Source organism: Stegostoma tigrinum, chromosome 38 (assembly GCF_030684315.1).
Source record: "Stegostoma tigrinum isolate sSteTig4 chromosome 38, sSteTig4.hap1, whole genome shotgun sequence".
Classification (NCBI taxonomy): Eukaryota; Metazoa; Chordata; class Chondrichthyes; order Orectolobiformes; family Stegostomatidae; genus Stegostoma; species Stegostoma tigrinum.
This window is the reverse complement of record NC_081391.1, coordinates 22,649,959-22,666,932: the sequence shown is the minus strand read 5'-3', so window position 1 is coordinate 22,666,932 and position 16,974 is coordinate 22,649,959.

Below are 16,974 nucleotides of genomic sequence, written 5' to 3'. Positions count from 1 at the left end.
TGTCTGTATCACTGACCTCACTGTGTCTGTATCACTGACCCCACTGTGTCTGTATCACTGACCCCACTGTGTCTGTATCACTGACCCCACTGTGTCTGTATCACTGAGCCCACTGTGTCTGTATCACTGACCCCACTGTGTCTGTATCACTGACCTCACTGTGACTGTATCACTGACCCCACTGTGTCTGTATCACTGAGCCCACTGTGTCTGTATCACAGACCCCACTGTGTCTGTATCACTGACCTCACTGTGTCTGTATCACTGACCTCACTGTGTCTGTATCACTGACCTCACTGTGTCTGTATCACTGACCACACTGTGTCTGTATCACTGACCTCACTGTGTCTGTATCACTGACCACACTGTGTCTGTATCACTGACCTCACTGTGTCTGTATCACTGACCTCACTGTGTCTGTATCACTGACCTCACTGTGTCTGTATCACTGACCACACTGTGTCTGTATCACTGACCTCACTGTGTCTGTATCACTGACCACACTGTGTCTGTATCACTGACCTCACTGTGTCTGTATCACTGACCATACTGTGTCTGTATCACTGACCACACTGTGTCTGTATCACTGACCTCACTGTGTCTGTATCACTGACCATACTGTGTCTGTATCACTGACCTCACTGTGTCTGTATCACAGACCCCACTGTGTCTGTATCACTGACCTCACTGTGACTGTATCAGTGACCCCACTGTGTCTGTATCACCGACCTCACTGTGTCTGTATCACTGATCCCACTGTGTCTGTATCACTGAGCCCACTGTGTCTGTATCACTGACCCCACTGTGTCTGTATCACAGACCCCACTGTGACTGTATCACTGACCCCACTGTGTCTGTATCACTGAGCCCACTGTGTCTGTATCACTGACCCCACTGTGTCTGTATCACTGACCCCACTGTGTCTGTATCACTGACCTCACTGTGACTGTATCACTGACCCCACTGTGACTGTATCACTGACCCCACTGTGTCTGTATCACAGACCCCACTGTGACTGTATCACTGACCCCACTGTGTCTGTATCACTGACCCCACTGTGTCTGTATCACCGACCTCACTGTGTCTATATCACTGATCCCACTGTGTCTGTATCACTGAGCCCACTGTGTCTGTATCACTGACCCCACTGTGTCTGTATCACAGACCCCACTGTGTCTGTATCACTGACCTCACTGTGCCTGTATCACTGACCCCACTGTGTCTGTATCACTGACCTCACTGTGTCTGTATCACTGACCTCACTGTGCCTGTATCACTGACCCCACTGTGTCTATATCACTGACCTCACTGTGTCTGTATCACAGACCTCACTGTGTCTGTATCACTGCCCTCACTGTGTCTGTATCACTGACCCCACTGTGTCTGTATCACTGACCTCACTGTGCCTGTATCACAGACCCCACTGTGACTGTATCACAGACCCCACTGTGTCTGTATCACTGACCTCACTGTGTCTGTATCACTGATCCCACTGTGTCTGTATCACAGACCCCACTGTGACTGTATCACTGACCCCACTGTGTCTGTATCACTGACCTCACTGTGTCTGTATCACTGACCCCACTGTGTCTGTATCACTGACCCCACTGTGTCTGTATCACTGACCCCACTGTGTCTGTATCACTGACCCCACTGTGTCTGTATCACAGACCCCACTGTGTCTGTATCACTGACCTCACTGTGTCTGTATCACTGCCCTCACTGTGTCTGTATCACTGACCCCACTGTGTCTGTATCACTGACCCCACTGTGTCTGTATCACTGACCTCACTGTGTCTGTATCACAGACCCCACTGTGTCTGTATCACTGACCCCACTGTGTCTGTATCACTGACCTCACTGTGTCTGTATCACTGACCTCACTGTGTCTGTATCACAGACCCCACTGTGTCTGTATCACTGACCTCACTGTGTCTGTATCACTGACCTCACTGTGTCTGTATCACTGTCCCCACTGTGTCTGTATCACTGACCTCACTGTGTCTGTATCACCGACCTCACTGTGTCTGTATCACCGACCTCACTGTGTCTATATCACTGACCCCACTGTGTGGGGTCTCCCCTGGGGAGAGCAGATCGACACTTCGGTGTGGGGTCAGTTTGGTCCATATCCACTTATATCCGTATCCCCATTCAAATGTCTTTTAAATTTTATAACTGTACCAGCCCGCACCACTTCCTCTGGCAGCTCAATCTAAACACGTACAACCCTCTGTGTGAAAAAGCTACTCCTTAGGTCTCTTTGATGTCTTTCCATTCTCGCCTTAAACCTATGCCCCTCTGGTTTTGGATTCCCCTACCCTGGGGAAAAATCCTTGGCAATTCACCTTATCTGTGGTCCTCATGATCATATAAACCTCTCTAATCCTCACCCACAATATCCTCTGCACCCAGGGAAAAAAACTCCCAGCCTAGTTATAGAAATGATTTGGATGTGACTATATAAGGCACGGTTACTCAGTTTGTAAATGATAACAAAATTAGTGATATGGTGGACAGCAAAGAAAGTTATCTCAGAGTACAACACTGCTTGATCAGATTGGTCAATGCGCTGGGGAGTGGCAGATGGGGTTTAATTTAGGTAAATGTGAGGTATTGTATTTTGGAAAGGCACATCAGGACAGGGCTTATACAGTTAATGGTAAGGTTCCAGGGAGAGTTGCTAAATGAAAAGATCTTGGAGTGTAGGTTCATAGTTCCTTAAATGTGGAGTCGCAGGTAGATAGCGTAGTGAAGAGGGCTTTTGGTATGCTTGCCTTTGTTTATCAGTCAGTTGTGGCTGTAGAAGACTATGGTTAGGCTGCGTTTAGCAAACAGCGTGCAGTTCTGGTCTCCCTGCTACAGGAAGGATGTTGTGAAACTTGAAAGGGTTCGGAAAAGATTTCCAAGGATGTTGCCAGAACTGGAGGGTTTGAGCTACAGGGAGAGGCTGAATAGGCTGGGGCTATTTTCCCTGGAGCCGCAGAGGCTGAGGGGTGGCCTTATAGAGGTTTATGAAATCATGAGGGGCATGGATAGGGAGAATAGCCAAGGTCTATTCCCCAGGGTGGGGGAGTCCAAAACTAGAGGGGCATAGGTTTAAGGCGAGGGGGAAAGAGTTAAAAGGGACCAAGGCGCAACTTTTTCACACAGAGGGTGGTGCGTGTATGGAATGAGCTGCCGGAGGAAGTGGTGGGGGCTGGTACAATTACAGCATTTAAAAGGCATCTGGATGGGGACATGAATAGGAAGAGTTTAGAGGGATATGGGTCAAAAAGCAGTAAATGGGACTAAGTTAATTTAGGATATCTGGTTGGGATGGACAAGTTGGGCCTAAGTTTTCTGCTGTGTGGCTCTACCTTGAGGCTTTGCACATCATTTAGACATCATTAACCAACCTGTTCACACATGTTATGACTCATGCCTGGAGCAGGTGGGGCTTGAAACTTCTGGCCCAAAGATATGATCATTACCACTGCACCACAAGAACCCCTCAAGGGGTGGCTGAATATAAAGCAGGAATGCAGCATCGATTATTAGTAGACTGAGCAAAGTGAGTGGGATTTGAATAGACATGTGGCAGAGCACACAAGAGATTAGTAATTTATTACTTTAATTTCTCAATAACACTGCTCCATTGTTTGTGCCTTTGCCATGTGCAGTAGTAAATCTCTCTATAGGCAGCGGCAAATTGCTAATTAAGGAGGATTATTAAACCAGAAATGGTTGGAGAAACTCAGCAGGTCTGGCACCATCTGACATTCTGAGGAAGGGTCACTGGGCCCGAAACATTAAATCTGCTTTCTCTCCACAGATGCCGCTGAGTTTCTCCTGCAATTTCTGATATGTTTCTGTTTTCCAGCATCTGTAGCTCTTTGGTATTTTGGGTTATTAGGTTGTAGAGTCATAGTGGTCTACAGCGACGTAAAAGGCCCTTTGGCCCATCATGTTTGTGCCAGTCAGAAACAACCACCTAACTGTTCCATTCCCATTTTCCAGCACTTGGCCTGTTCCTTGTTAAACTTTGCTAACAGCCCGACTCACCGCATTAATCTCAGATTCTTCAGCATTGGCAGTTCCTACTGTCTCACCTCACTAATCTTCAGCATCTTTTTTTCAAATGCAGCCAACAAGCTTGATGTCAGGAAACCCTGACATGGAAATGAGAGCAGATACACAACACTTTGCAATCATGACTTGCCTCAAACAGCCTCCAAGTAGTGTACAACTAATATGTATCTCAGAACAGCCATCATCCTCATCTACGTCTACTGGCACCCAGCATTGGCAATCCTTCACAACCACACTAACCCCTCTCTGATACAGCATAGTCAACGAACTCTTCGGCTTAACGCATCCATGCAACCAGGTCTGCTAAACTAAACTAGTCCGATTTGCCTGAGTTTGGCCCATATCCCTCTAAACCTCTCCTATCCATGTACCTGTCAAAATGTCTTTTAAATGTTGTACCCAACTCCAGTACTTCCTCTAGCAGCTCGTTCTACATATGCCCCACCCTCTGTCTCTCAGATCCCTATTAAATCTTTCCCCTCTCCTCAAACCTATGCTCTTTATTTTTGGACTCCTGTACCCTAGGGACAAAGACCTTGGCTATTCCACTATCCATGCCCCTCTTGGCTTTATAAACCTCTGTAAGGTCACCTCCCACCCTCTGACACTCCAGGGAAAATAGCCCCAGCCTACTCAGCCTCTCCCTGTAGCTCAAACCCTCCAGTCCCTGCAACATTCTTATGAACCTTAACCCTTCCAAGTTTAATGACATTGCACTGTTAGAAGGTGACCAGATTGTACGCAGTATTCCAAAAGTGGCCTCACCAATGTCCTGTACAGCCGCAATGTCAATTCCCATACTCATTGCTCTGACCAATGAAGTCAAGTGTTCCAAATGCCATCTTCACTACTCTGCCTACCTGTGATGCCACTTTCAATATGCTGTGTACCAGGGTGCTCCTGAATCATATGCTTGCACTGTGGAATGCACTGCTGCTTCCTTTGAAAGCAGAGACACTTTGGGAGAATAGATGGGGATCCAACTAAAGGACTGGACCAGGCCGTGTCCAAATCTTGCAGTTCCCTCTCTAAGGACATTATGGGTCTACCTATAGCACATGAACCACAGCGGTTCAAGAAGGCAGCTCCTCACCACCTTCTCAAAGGGCAACCAGGGAGAGGCATCATCAGTGAGTAGGTAATTGATTTTTAAAAATGTATTAAAAGGCTATCTACTTGCTTTCTTAACACTCACTCAGTTGGCACCTAGCTGTATACTTGTTCTATCCCTGCCTGGCCTTGCTGTGCCAATTAGTGCTGTCACGCTCCCAAGCAGCTCGGCCTAGTGGTCAGTGTTCCTCAGTCAGGGTTGGGGAGAGGCGTCAGTGTACTACATCAATCTCTCAGCTTCCTCCACCTGCCCAGTTAGGAACTGGAGAAGGCCCTTCACCCCATAGAGCCATTCAATCCAGTTAAGGGCGGTGTGACAGCTCAGTGGTACAGCACTGCTGCCTCACAGCCAAGGGCTCGGGTTCGATTCCAGTCAGAGGTGACTCTCTGCGTGGGGTTTACACATTCTCCCCGTGTCTGCGTGGGTTCCCTCTAGATGCTCTTGGTTCCTCCCACAGTCCAAAGATGTGCAGGTTACTTGGATTGGCCATGATAAATTGCCCGTAGTGCCCAGCAATGTACGGGTTAGGTGGGTTGGCCATGGGAAACGCAGGATTACAGGGACAGGATGGGTCTGGGTGAGATGCTCTTTGGAGAGTTGGTGTGGACTCAATGGGCTGAATAGCCTGCTTCCACACTTGTAAGGATTCACATACTTCAATGTCTTTTGCCTCCCAGTTCTTCACAACCCTGTACAGTCCTGGTGATCAGAAACCTAACCATCCCTAGCAGCAGTATCTACAGCCATCTGTGGTAGAGCATTCCAAACATTCACAATCCTCTGAGTGAAATAGTAAGAACTGCCGATGCTGGAGTCTGAGATAACACAGATTGGAGCTTGAGGAACACAGCAGGGCCAGGCAGCATCGGAGGAGCAGGAAAGCTGACGTTTTGTGTCGGGGTTTCTGAAGAAGGGTCCCAACACAAAACATCAGCTTTCCTGCTCCTCTGATGCTGCCTGGCCCTGCTGTGTTCCTCTGGCTCCACACTGCGTTTTCGCTGAGTGAAATAATTTCTTCTCATCTCAGACCTAAGTGAAATCCTCCTTATTTTCAAACTGCACCCTCTGATTCTAGACTCCCAAACAAGGGGCACCTTCTTACCTCCACCTACACCATGTATCCTTTAAGTATTTTGTAAGCCACAATAAGTTCACCTCTCATTCTTCAAAACTCGGGAGAATACAGACTCAATCTTGTTTTAGTGGGCCGTCTGGCCACCCCAGGAACAGGTCTGATGATCTGTCATTGCATTCTCGTGATGGCGATAAAATCTTTCCTAAGATAAGGAGATCAAATCTGCACAGAGTGCTTCAGTTCCAGTCTAAACAAGTTCTTATACAATTGAAACAAAACATCATTATTGCTGTACTCAAATTCTGGAGAGGGCTCACAAAAGATTTACCAGGATGTTGACGGGAATGGAGGGTTTGAGTTACAAAAATAAACTGGGATCTTTTTCTACAGGAGCGTAGGATGGTGTGAGTGACCTTATGAAGGTTTATAAAATCATGAGAGGCATGGTTAAGGTGAGTGACAAGGGTATTTTCCCCAGGGTGGGGGAGCTCAAAATCAGGGGGCGTATTTTTAAGGTGAGAGGAGAAAAATAAAAAAAATCACTTTTTTGCACAGAGAGTGTTTGGTATGTGAAACAAACTGCCAGAGAAAGTTACAAGACATTTAAAAGACATTTGGATAAGTCCATGAGTAGGAGAGGTTTGGGGGTATATGGACCAGGAGCAGGCAGGTGGGGCTAGTTTAGTTTGGGATAACGTTTGGCAAGGCCTGGTTGGGCCAAAGGGTCTGTTTCCTTGCTGTATGACTCTCCAATGGCTAACATTCCATTAACCTTCTTAATAGCATGCTGCAGGTGCATGTTAGAGTTCAGTGACTTATTGACAAGGACACATAAGGCCCTCTGCAGATCTACACTTTCCAAGCATTACCATTAAAAAATTACTGGGCACATCTGTTTTTTTTTTAGTTCCACATGGGGTGTGGGCATCACCGGCTGGGCCAGCATTTATTGCCCATCCCTGGTTATCCCTTGAGAAGGTGGAGGTGAGCTCCATTCTTGAACCGCTGCCATCCTCCCGCAGTAGGCTGACTCACAATGCCTTTAGGGAGGGAATTCCAGGATCTGACCCAGCGACAGTGAAGGAACAGCGACATATTTGCAAGTCAGGATGGTGAGGGGCTCGGAGGGGAACTTGCAGGGGCTGGTGTTCCCATGTATCTGCTGCCTTTGTCCCTCATAATGGAAGTGGTCATTGGTTCGGAAGGTTCTCTGATGAAGGGTCTAGGCCCGAAACATCAGCTTTTGTGCTCCTGAGATGCTGCTTGGCCTGCTGTGTTCATCCAGCCTCACATTTTATTATGTTGGTTCGGAAGGTGCTGTCTGAGGATCTTTGCTGAATTTCTGCTGTGCATCACATAGGTAGTACTGGATGTGAGTTTGCTCGCTGAGCTGGAAGGTTCGTTTCCAGACGTTTCGTCACCTTTTTTTTAAATTTGAAAAAATATACTTTATTCAGAAGATGTACAAAAAATAAAACATATTTATACACCTACCCAGTCATGCAAGCTGCTCCAGGTTATCCGGGGGTACGTACACCAACTAAAGGAAAAAAAAGAAAAAAAAACCCCGGCAGTCGTCACCCCGCACAGTCCCCGTTGGCCCCCTGACCAGTTGGGGAAAGCGCCAGCTGGGCCCAGTTACCAGATAGGGCCCTATTTTCCATTCTGGATGAGGGGTTTCATACCTTGGTCTGTCCCCACCGCGCCTTGGCGGCAGCTGCCCCAAGCTTTAGCGCGTCCCTCAGCACGTAGTCCTGGACCTTGGAGTGCGCCAGTCTGCAACACTCGGTCGGGTCAGTTCTTTCAGCTGGCAGACCAGCAAGTTGCGGGCAGACCAAAGAGCGTCTTTCACCGCATTGATGGTCCTCCAGGCGCAGTTGATGTTGGTCTCGGTGTGTGTCCCAGGAAACAGCCCGTAGAGCACGGAGTCCCATGTCACGGAGCTGCTCGGGATGAAGCTCGACAAATACCACTGCATCCCCCTCCAGACCTCCTGCGCATAGGCACACTCCAGAAGGAGGTGATCGACAGTCTCGTCCACCCCGCAGCCGCCTCGAGGGCAGCGTGCGGTTGCGCAGAGATTCCGGGCATGCATAAAGGATCTCACTGGCAGAGCCCCTCTCACCGCCAGCCAAGCAATGTCCTTGTGCTTGTTTGAAAGTTCTGGCAATGAGGCATTCTGCGAAATGACTTTGGCAGTCTGCGTGGGGAACCACACGACGGGATCCACCCTCTCCTTTTCCGGAAGGGTCCTGAGGATACTACGTGCTGACCACTGCCTGACGGCCTTGTGGTCAAAGGTGTTTCCCTTCAAAAATTTCTCCACGAAGGACAGGTGGTACGGGACGGTCCAACTACTCGGAGCGTTCCGCGGCAACGAGGCCAGGCCCATCCTTCGCAACACCGGGGACAGGTAGAACCTCAGTAAGTAGTGACACTTGGTGTTTACGTACTGAGGATCTACGCACAGCTTGATGCAGCCGCACACAAAGGCAGCCGACAGGGCGAGGGTGGCGTTCGGTACGGCCTTTCCCCCATTTCCCAGGTCTTTGTACATGGTGCCCCTGTGGACCCGGTCCATCCTCGACCCCCAAATGAAGTGGAAGATGGCCCGGGTGACCGCAGCAGCGCAGGTCCAGGGAATAGGCCAGGCCTGCGCCACATACAACAGTACCGAAAGCCCCTCACACCTGACAACCAGGTTCTTACCCGCGATGGAGAGGGACCGGAGCGTCCACCTGCCCAGCTTCTGCTTCAATTTGGTGATACGCTCCTCCCAAGTCTTAGTGCATGCCCCTAGCTCCACCAAACCAAACACCCAGCACCTTCAGGTAGTCTGTCCTGACGGTGAAGGGGATGAAGCAGCGGTCATCCCAGTTCCCGAAGAACATGACCTCGCTCTTACCCCCATTGACTTTGGCACCCGAGGCCAGTTCAAACTGGCCGCAGATGTCCAACAGCCTACTCACCGACCGACGATCGGTGCAGAAGATGGCGACATCGTCCATGTACAGGGAGGTCTTGACCTGAAGGCCTCCGCTGCCTGGGATAGTCACGCCCTTCAGGCTCACGTCCTTCCTGATGGAGGCGGCGAAGGGCTCCACACAGCACATGAACAAGGCAGGAGAGAGCGGGCAGCCCTGCCTGACTCCAGATCTAACAGGAAAACTGTCCGATTCCCACCCGTTGATCGAGACTGCGCTAACGATGTTGGTGTAGAGCAGCCGGATCCAATTGTGGATGCCCTCCCCGAACCCCAATTTGGAGAGGACGTCCCTCATGTAAGCATGAGAGACCCTGTCGAAGGCCTTCTCCTGGTCCAGGCTGACGAGGCAGGTGTCCATCCTCCTGTCCTGCACGTAGGCGATCGTATCCCTGATGAGCGCGAGGCTCTCAGCGATCTTCCTGCCCGGCACAGCACAGGTTTGGTCAGGGTGAATCACCGACTCCAGGACAGACCTGACCCGGTTGGCTATGACCTTGGCCAGGATTTTGTAGTCCACGTTCAATAGTGAAATGGGACGCCAATTCTTAATTTCTTCCTTCTCCCCCTTCCCCCTGTAAATGAGGGTGATGATGCCCTTCCTCATGGACTTGCACATTTCCCCTGCCCGAAGCGCACTATCGTACACCTCCAGCAGGTCCTGGCTGACCAGGTCCCACAGAGCGAAATACAGCTCGACCGGTAAGCTGTCGCTCCCGGGAGTCTTATTCCTCTCCAAGGACTTGAGGGCTCTGGTCAGCTCGTCCAGGGATATCGGCCAGTCCAGCCACGCCCTCGTGCTGTCGTCTAAGACCTCCGTGATAGACGACAGGAACGACTCGGAGGCCGTGCTGTCCATGGGCTTCGTGTCGTACAGTCCGGCATAGAAGGATCTGCTGATCCTCAAAATGTCGGGCCGAGATGACGTCACCGAGCCGTCGTCCTCCTTCAGCCGGCTAAGCACAGAGCTCTCTTTGTGCACCTTCTGAAAGAAGAAACGCGAGCACGTCTCATCCTGCTCCACGGAGCGGACCCTGGACCGGAAGATTATCCTGGAGCCCTCCGCGGCGAACAGCGAGGCTTGCTGGCCCCTCACCTCGCGAAGGTCCTCTGTGACTTCGACCCCCATCAACTGCAGAAGGAGCAGGTTCTGCACCCTTTTCTGGAGTCGCGACAGCTTTCCCCGCCTCTCTCTTGCCTTCTGAACACCCTTGAGGACAAAACCTCTTGATGTTCTCCTTCACCGTCTCCCACCAGTCGCCTGGAGAGTCAAAGAGGGGTTTCACGGTTCTCCAACCAGCGTACTCCCTCTTAAGCTCCTCGATGTTCTCTGGGGTCAACAGAGTGGTGTTGAGCTTCCACGTCCCCTTGCCGGCCGGCTGGTCGTCCTGTAAGTGACAGTCAGCCAGCAGGAGGTAGTGGTCCGAGAAGAACACCGGCTCGACGCCGGTGAACCTGACCGAGAACGCCCGTGACACAAACGGGAAGCCTCTCCTTGAGCGAATAGACCCGTCTGGCCATGACCAGGTGTACCTCCGCTGCGCTCCGTCTGCAGGGGTGCTGAAGACGTCGAGCAGCTTGGCGTCCTTCACCGTGCCCATCAGGAATCTGGATGTGACGTCCAGTTGACTCCCCCCACCCGCTGTCCCCACGCCGGATCTTCCATCTGCATCGATGCTGCAGTTGAAGTCTCCGCCTAGGATGACCGGCCTGGACGTAGCCAGCAGGGGTGGAAGCCGCTGCAGGACGTCCAACCGCTCATTCTGTACCGCTGGGGCGTACACGTTGATCAGCCTCAGGGGAGCGTTCCTGTAGGTGATGTCAGCCACTAGGAGGTGCCCCCCCACCACCTCCTGAACTTGAGAGATGGTGAAGGTGCGCCCCCACAGCAGAATAGCCAGGCCCGAGGAGCGACAGTCGTTACCCCCCGGCCAGATCGAAGGCCCACAGGTCCAGGCGCCGGACCATTTCCTGTACCTGCTGAGGTGCGGTATCCCGCACTCCTGCAGAAACAGGAGGTCCGCTTTGACGGTGGTCAGGTAGGCCAACGTGGACACACATCTTGTGGTGGACTTGACACTGCACACACTAATGCTCGTACCTCGTACCCCCATTGTGGGCAGTGACCGCAGTACCCTCCCCAAGTCCAAGGTCCAGCCCCTCCATCTGTCCCTTCATGCCCATTGCCCAGGCTAACTGCTGGATGCTCTCCAGGCTCAGGAAACCGTCCGTGCTGCCTTCCGGGTGGCATCCCCCCGTCGGGGGTACGGAGGCAGGAGAGTCCGGCTCTGGGTCAGGCTGGGGACACGCTGTTTCCTCCTTCCCGCCTGGAAGTTCCGGGGGGCCCTCCAGGGCCCCAGCGGCACGTGACTGGGTGTCGGAGGGAGCCTCAGGATGCCTCCCGTCACCTGGAAGTGGGGTGCTGTTTTCCTTCTCCCTTGAGATCTTTAACTTCTGCCTTGGGCGGGCCCTCTCCGAATCTCCCTCGTCAGAGGAGCTCTTATAGCCCCCCTGTAGGTGCCTCTTCCTGCCTGATGGTTGCGGTTCCTGGGCCCGCTGACATGCCTTCCTCCTCACTTTCCGGACCGTCGTCCACTCCCCTGGGTCGCCTGTCGCCGCTTCCATCGACTTCGGGTTGTCGGGGGGGGAGCGGAGCCTGGAGGGGCGCTTTGCTGGTATCGGGCCCATCCTTCAGGGCTGGGACCTCCTGCACGACCTGGCCCTCCTGCACATTAGGGGGGTCCTTGCAGGGCCCTGGTGCCTTCCTCTCCTCCAGGGGGGGCTGGTCCCGCATTGCCCCTGCCAGCGACCTGGGCGTAGGTGGTGCCCCGCCGCGGGCACGCCCTATAGAGGTGGCCCGCTTCCCCGCAAAGGTTGCAGCTTTTTCTCTCGTGGGCAATCCTTTGCAAGGTGTCCCTCCTCCCTGCAGTTCCTGCAGATGGTGGCTTTGCAGTCGGCCGCCACGTGACCTGACCTACCACAGGCGTGGCAGACTTTAGGTTGCCCTGCATAGGTCAGGTAGCCCCTGCTCCCGCCGATCGCGAAGCTGGATGGTGCGTGTACAATGTTCCCGTCCATGCCCATCCTCAGCGTCACCTTGACCTGCCTCTTACTGGTCCAGATGCCAAAGGGGTCCATGATGTCAGTTAGGTCCCCTTCCACCTTCACGTACCTTCCAAGGAAGGTCAGGACATCAACTGCTGGCACATGCGGGTTGTACATGTGTTCAGTCACCATACGGCTCCTCTGCGCTGGCATCACGAACAGCGGGACGGCAGTCAATACAGAGAGGGGGCCCTCACCTCCTTTCTCCTTCAAAGCCTCCAGGAAGTGCTCGCAAAGCTTGGCACTCCTGAAGGTCACATCGTAAAAACCTCCTCCGGGGAAATCCTGCAGGCAGTAAATGTCCGCAGCAGCGAACCCACAACAGTCCAACAGGACCCTCTTCACGAAGAAGGTGCGGTCCACAGGGGCATCTTCATCCACCTTCTTCATGGAAACACAGATGGTGTTCCGGACCCCATGACCTGGGGCACGAGCATTCGCCGCAGCCATCATTGCAGGTTGGCTGCTCCCCTGAACCAGCGTTAGGCCGAAGCCAGCATTAAGATCCACCGGTTGCAAGGGTGCACAGCCAACCCGACGTCTTCCTTCCACCTCCAACACAGTCGCGCTCTCCTCTTCTCGGTCCACAAGAGAGTGGGTCTTTATTTTGTTCCGGATGTAAGCTGGTTCACTGAGCTGGAAGGTTCGTTCCCAGATGTTTTGTCATCATTCTAGGTAACATCAACAGTGAGCCTCCAGTGAAGCGCTGGTGTTATGTCCCACTTTCTATTTATCTGTTTAGGTTTCCTTGGGTTGGTGATGTCATTTCCTGCATTGGTGATGTCAGTTCCTGTTCTTTTTCTCAGAGGATGGTAGATTGGCTCCAAATCAATGTGTTTGTCAATGGAGTTCCAGTTGGAATGCCATGCTTCTAGGAATTCTCGTGCATGTCTCTGTTTGGCTTGTCCTGGGACGGATGTGTTGTCCCAATCAAAGTGGTGTCTTTCCTCATCTGTATGTAAGGATACGAGTGATAGTGGGTCATGTCGTTTTGTGGCTAGTTGATGTTCATGAACATCAAGTGGGGAGTACTCCATCACACTCCTGACTTGTGCCTTGTCGATGGTGGGCAGGCTTTGGGGAGTCAGGAGGTGAGTTACTCGCTGCAGAATTTCCAGCTTCTGACCTGTCTATCATAGAGACCATGTTTATGTGGAAAGTCCAGATAATTTTCTGGTCAATGGCAACACCCAGGATATGGATTGTGAGGGATTCAGTGATGGTAACACTGTTGAATTTGAAATGGCAATGGTTAGATCATCTGTTGTTGGGGATGGCCATAGCCTGGCTTTTGTGTGGCGCGAATGTTACTTGTCACTTGTCAGCCCATGCCTGGATACTGTCCTGATCTCGTTGCATTTGAACAAGGGCTGCTTCAGTACCTGAGGAGTAGCCCCTAAGAGTTATATATAACATAATGGCCTTCCACAAGTAACCTGCATTTGCCTAACCTTGTCCTGAATAATTGTTTCCATAAGCTGCCCACCACAGAGGTTAAACTAACAAAATGTGAAGCTGGATGAACACAGCAGGCCAAGCAGCATCTCAGGAATACGAGTGCTCTCCGATGAACGGTCTAGGCCCGAAACGTCAGCTTTTGTGCTCCTGAGATGCTGCTGGGCCTGCTGTGTTCATCCAGCCTCACACCTTGTTATCTTGGATTCTCCAGCATCTGCAGAGGTTAAACTGAGCTGTTATTGCCATAGAATCACAGAATCATACAGTACAGAAAAGACCCTTCAGCCCATCAAGTCTGCACTGACAAAAGCTACTCTAAACCTACCCTGGTCATATTCCTTCAGTGTCCTTGGCTTGAAGTTTTGGATCTGTCAAAACCAATTCATTTAAAATATATCTATAAAATGACAAGAAAAGAAACGCACATGTTATTGGCTGGTCTTTGGAAAGATGTTTGTGAACGGAATGTTCAGTGTTTCTGTTCACCTTCCAGCGGAACTTTCCTGAAATGATTAACTGATCTGTGATGATCCCTGACTGTCATCACACACTGACACTCGTTAAACATTCAGCCACATTCTCATCACAGGGACCTACAGATCTCTCAATGCCCTCCTCTCCTTCACTGACAACAGTTTTATCAATCAGGCTAAAATTAGCTCCGTCAATATTTAGATTTCTGGTGTAAGAGTCTTTGAGAGCCAACTTTGAGGCACTTGCTTTTAAATGGTGTCAGAACTGGCTCATTTGGTGGCAGTCTTGCCCCGGTGTCAGAAGGTCATGGTTTCAAGACCCCCTTCAGGGGGCTTTATGCGTAAAATTCAAAGTATTGAGCGGGGTTATCCTTCTGGATGTGAGTTTGCTCACTGAGCTGGAAGGTTTGTTTTCAGACGTTTCGTCAGCATTCTAGGTAACATCATCAGTGAGCTTCATCGGAGGCTCACTGATGATGTTACCTAGAATGGTGACGAAATGTCTGAAAACGACCCTTCCAGCTCAGCGAGCAAACTCACATCCAGAACCTCAACCTGAGCTACAAATCTTCTCAAAACTCGCTGGGGTTATCCTTGTTCAGACACTAAATCGAAAACCTGTCATGTGACCCCAAGGCTGATGTCCTGAGCCAACGTTCCCACTCAGACTAAAGGGAGACCTGAAAGCCTGAAGAAATAAGTAGGCCATTCAGCCCCTTGAGCTGTTCTGCCTTTCAATAGGATCATGACTGATTTGATACTCCTCGCGGCCATTTACCTGCCTTTACCCGATAATCCTCGATTCCCCTTCTAATAAGAATCTACCGATTTCAGCCCTAAATATGCATAAAGAGTCTGCCCCCGCTCCCCCCCCCCCCAAGGCTCTCTGTGGCAAAGAGTTCCACAGATTCAACAGGCTCACGGTGAAGAAATTCCACCTCGTTTCAGTTCTAAAAGGCCATTCCTTCACTCTGAGACTGTGCCCTCAGGTCTGCGTCTGGCCTGCTCATGGAAACGTCGTCTCCATGTCCACTCTACCCAGGCCTTTCAGTGTTCTGTAAGTTTCAATCAGACCGCCCCCCATTCTTCCAAACTCCATTGGGTTCAGACGCAGAGCCCTCAACCACTCCTTGTGTGACAAGCCCTTCATCCCTGGAGATTCATTCTTGTAAACCTTCTCTGGATCCCCTTCAACAGCAACACATCCTTCCTTCAATATGGGGCCCAAAACTGCTCACAATGTTCCAAGTGCAGTCTGCCCAGAGCCTTATACAGCCTCAGCAGTACATCTCAGCTCTTGCATTCTCGCCCTATTGACATGAACATAGAACATAGAACATCGAACAATACAGCGCAGAACAGGCCCTTCAGCCCTCGATGTTGCGCCAACCTGTGAACTATTCTAAGCCCCTCCCCCTACACTATCCCATCATTATCCATATGCTTATCCAAGGACTGTTTAAATGCCCCCAATGTGGCTGAGTTAATTACATTGGCAGGCAGGGCTTTCCACGCCCTTACCACTCTCTGAGTAAAGAACCTGCCTCTGACAAATGTCTTAAATCTATCACCCCTCAATTTGTAGCTATGCCCCCTTGTACAAGCTGGCATCATCATCCTCGGAAAAAGACTCTCACTGTCCACCCTATCTAATCCTCTGATCATCTTGTATGTATGACTGCTAACATTGTATTTGCCTTCCTAACTGTCAACTGAACCTGCATGTTAACCTTAAAAGAACATTGAACTGGGATTCCCAAGTCCCTTTGTGCTCAGATTTCTGAAATCATTCCCTATTTAGAAAGTAGTCTATGCCTCTATTCTTCCTATCAAAGCTTCCTAACCTCACTCTTCCCCACATTGTATTCCATCTGCCACTTCTTTGCCCACTGTCCCAGCCCATCCAAGCCTTTCTGCAGCCTCCCCATTTCCCCCACACTACCTGTCTCCCCAGCTATCATTGTGTCATCTGCAAACTTTGCAACAATGCCGTCAGTTCCTGCATCCAAATCATTAATGTATAAAGTGAATAGTTGTGGTCCCAACATTGACCCTTGTGGGACTCCATTACTCACTGACTGCTGTATTTAAAAAGATCCCTTCATCCCACATTCAGCCTTCTGCCAGTCTGCCAATCCTCTATCCACGACAGTACCTCGCCCTAAACACTTATGGGCTCTTGTCTTTTTTAGCAGCCTCCTGGTGGCATCTTGTCAGAAGCCTTCTGGAGATCCAAATAGATCACACCCACTGGCTCTCCTTTGCCTAACTTGCTCATTGCCTCCTCAAAGAATTCTAACAGATTTTTCAGGCATGACTTCTGTTCTGACTCAGCCCTATTTTACTGTGCACTTCCAGGTACTCTGTGATCTCACCCTTAATACTGGACTGTAAAATATTACCAGCAACCGAAGTCAGGCTAACTGGTGCCAACCTGTTTAGCGTTTGATCATATGACAATCTCTCCGTACTGGGGATCATCCAAGTGAACCTTCTCTGAAATGACTATCATAAAACCATCTCTTTCCTCAAATAAGGGGACCAGAACTGATCGTAATACTCCAGATGTGGTCTCACTAGCACCTTATATAGCTGCAGTTACTCCGAGGAAAATAGCATGAATGCTGGAACTCTGAGATAAACACAGAGTTCTGGAGAAACTCAGCAAGTCTTGCAGCATCTGTGGAGACAGAAACAC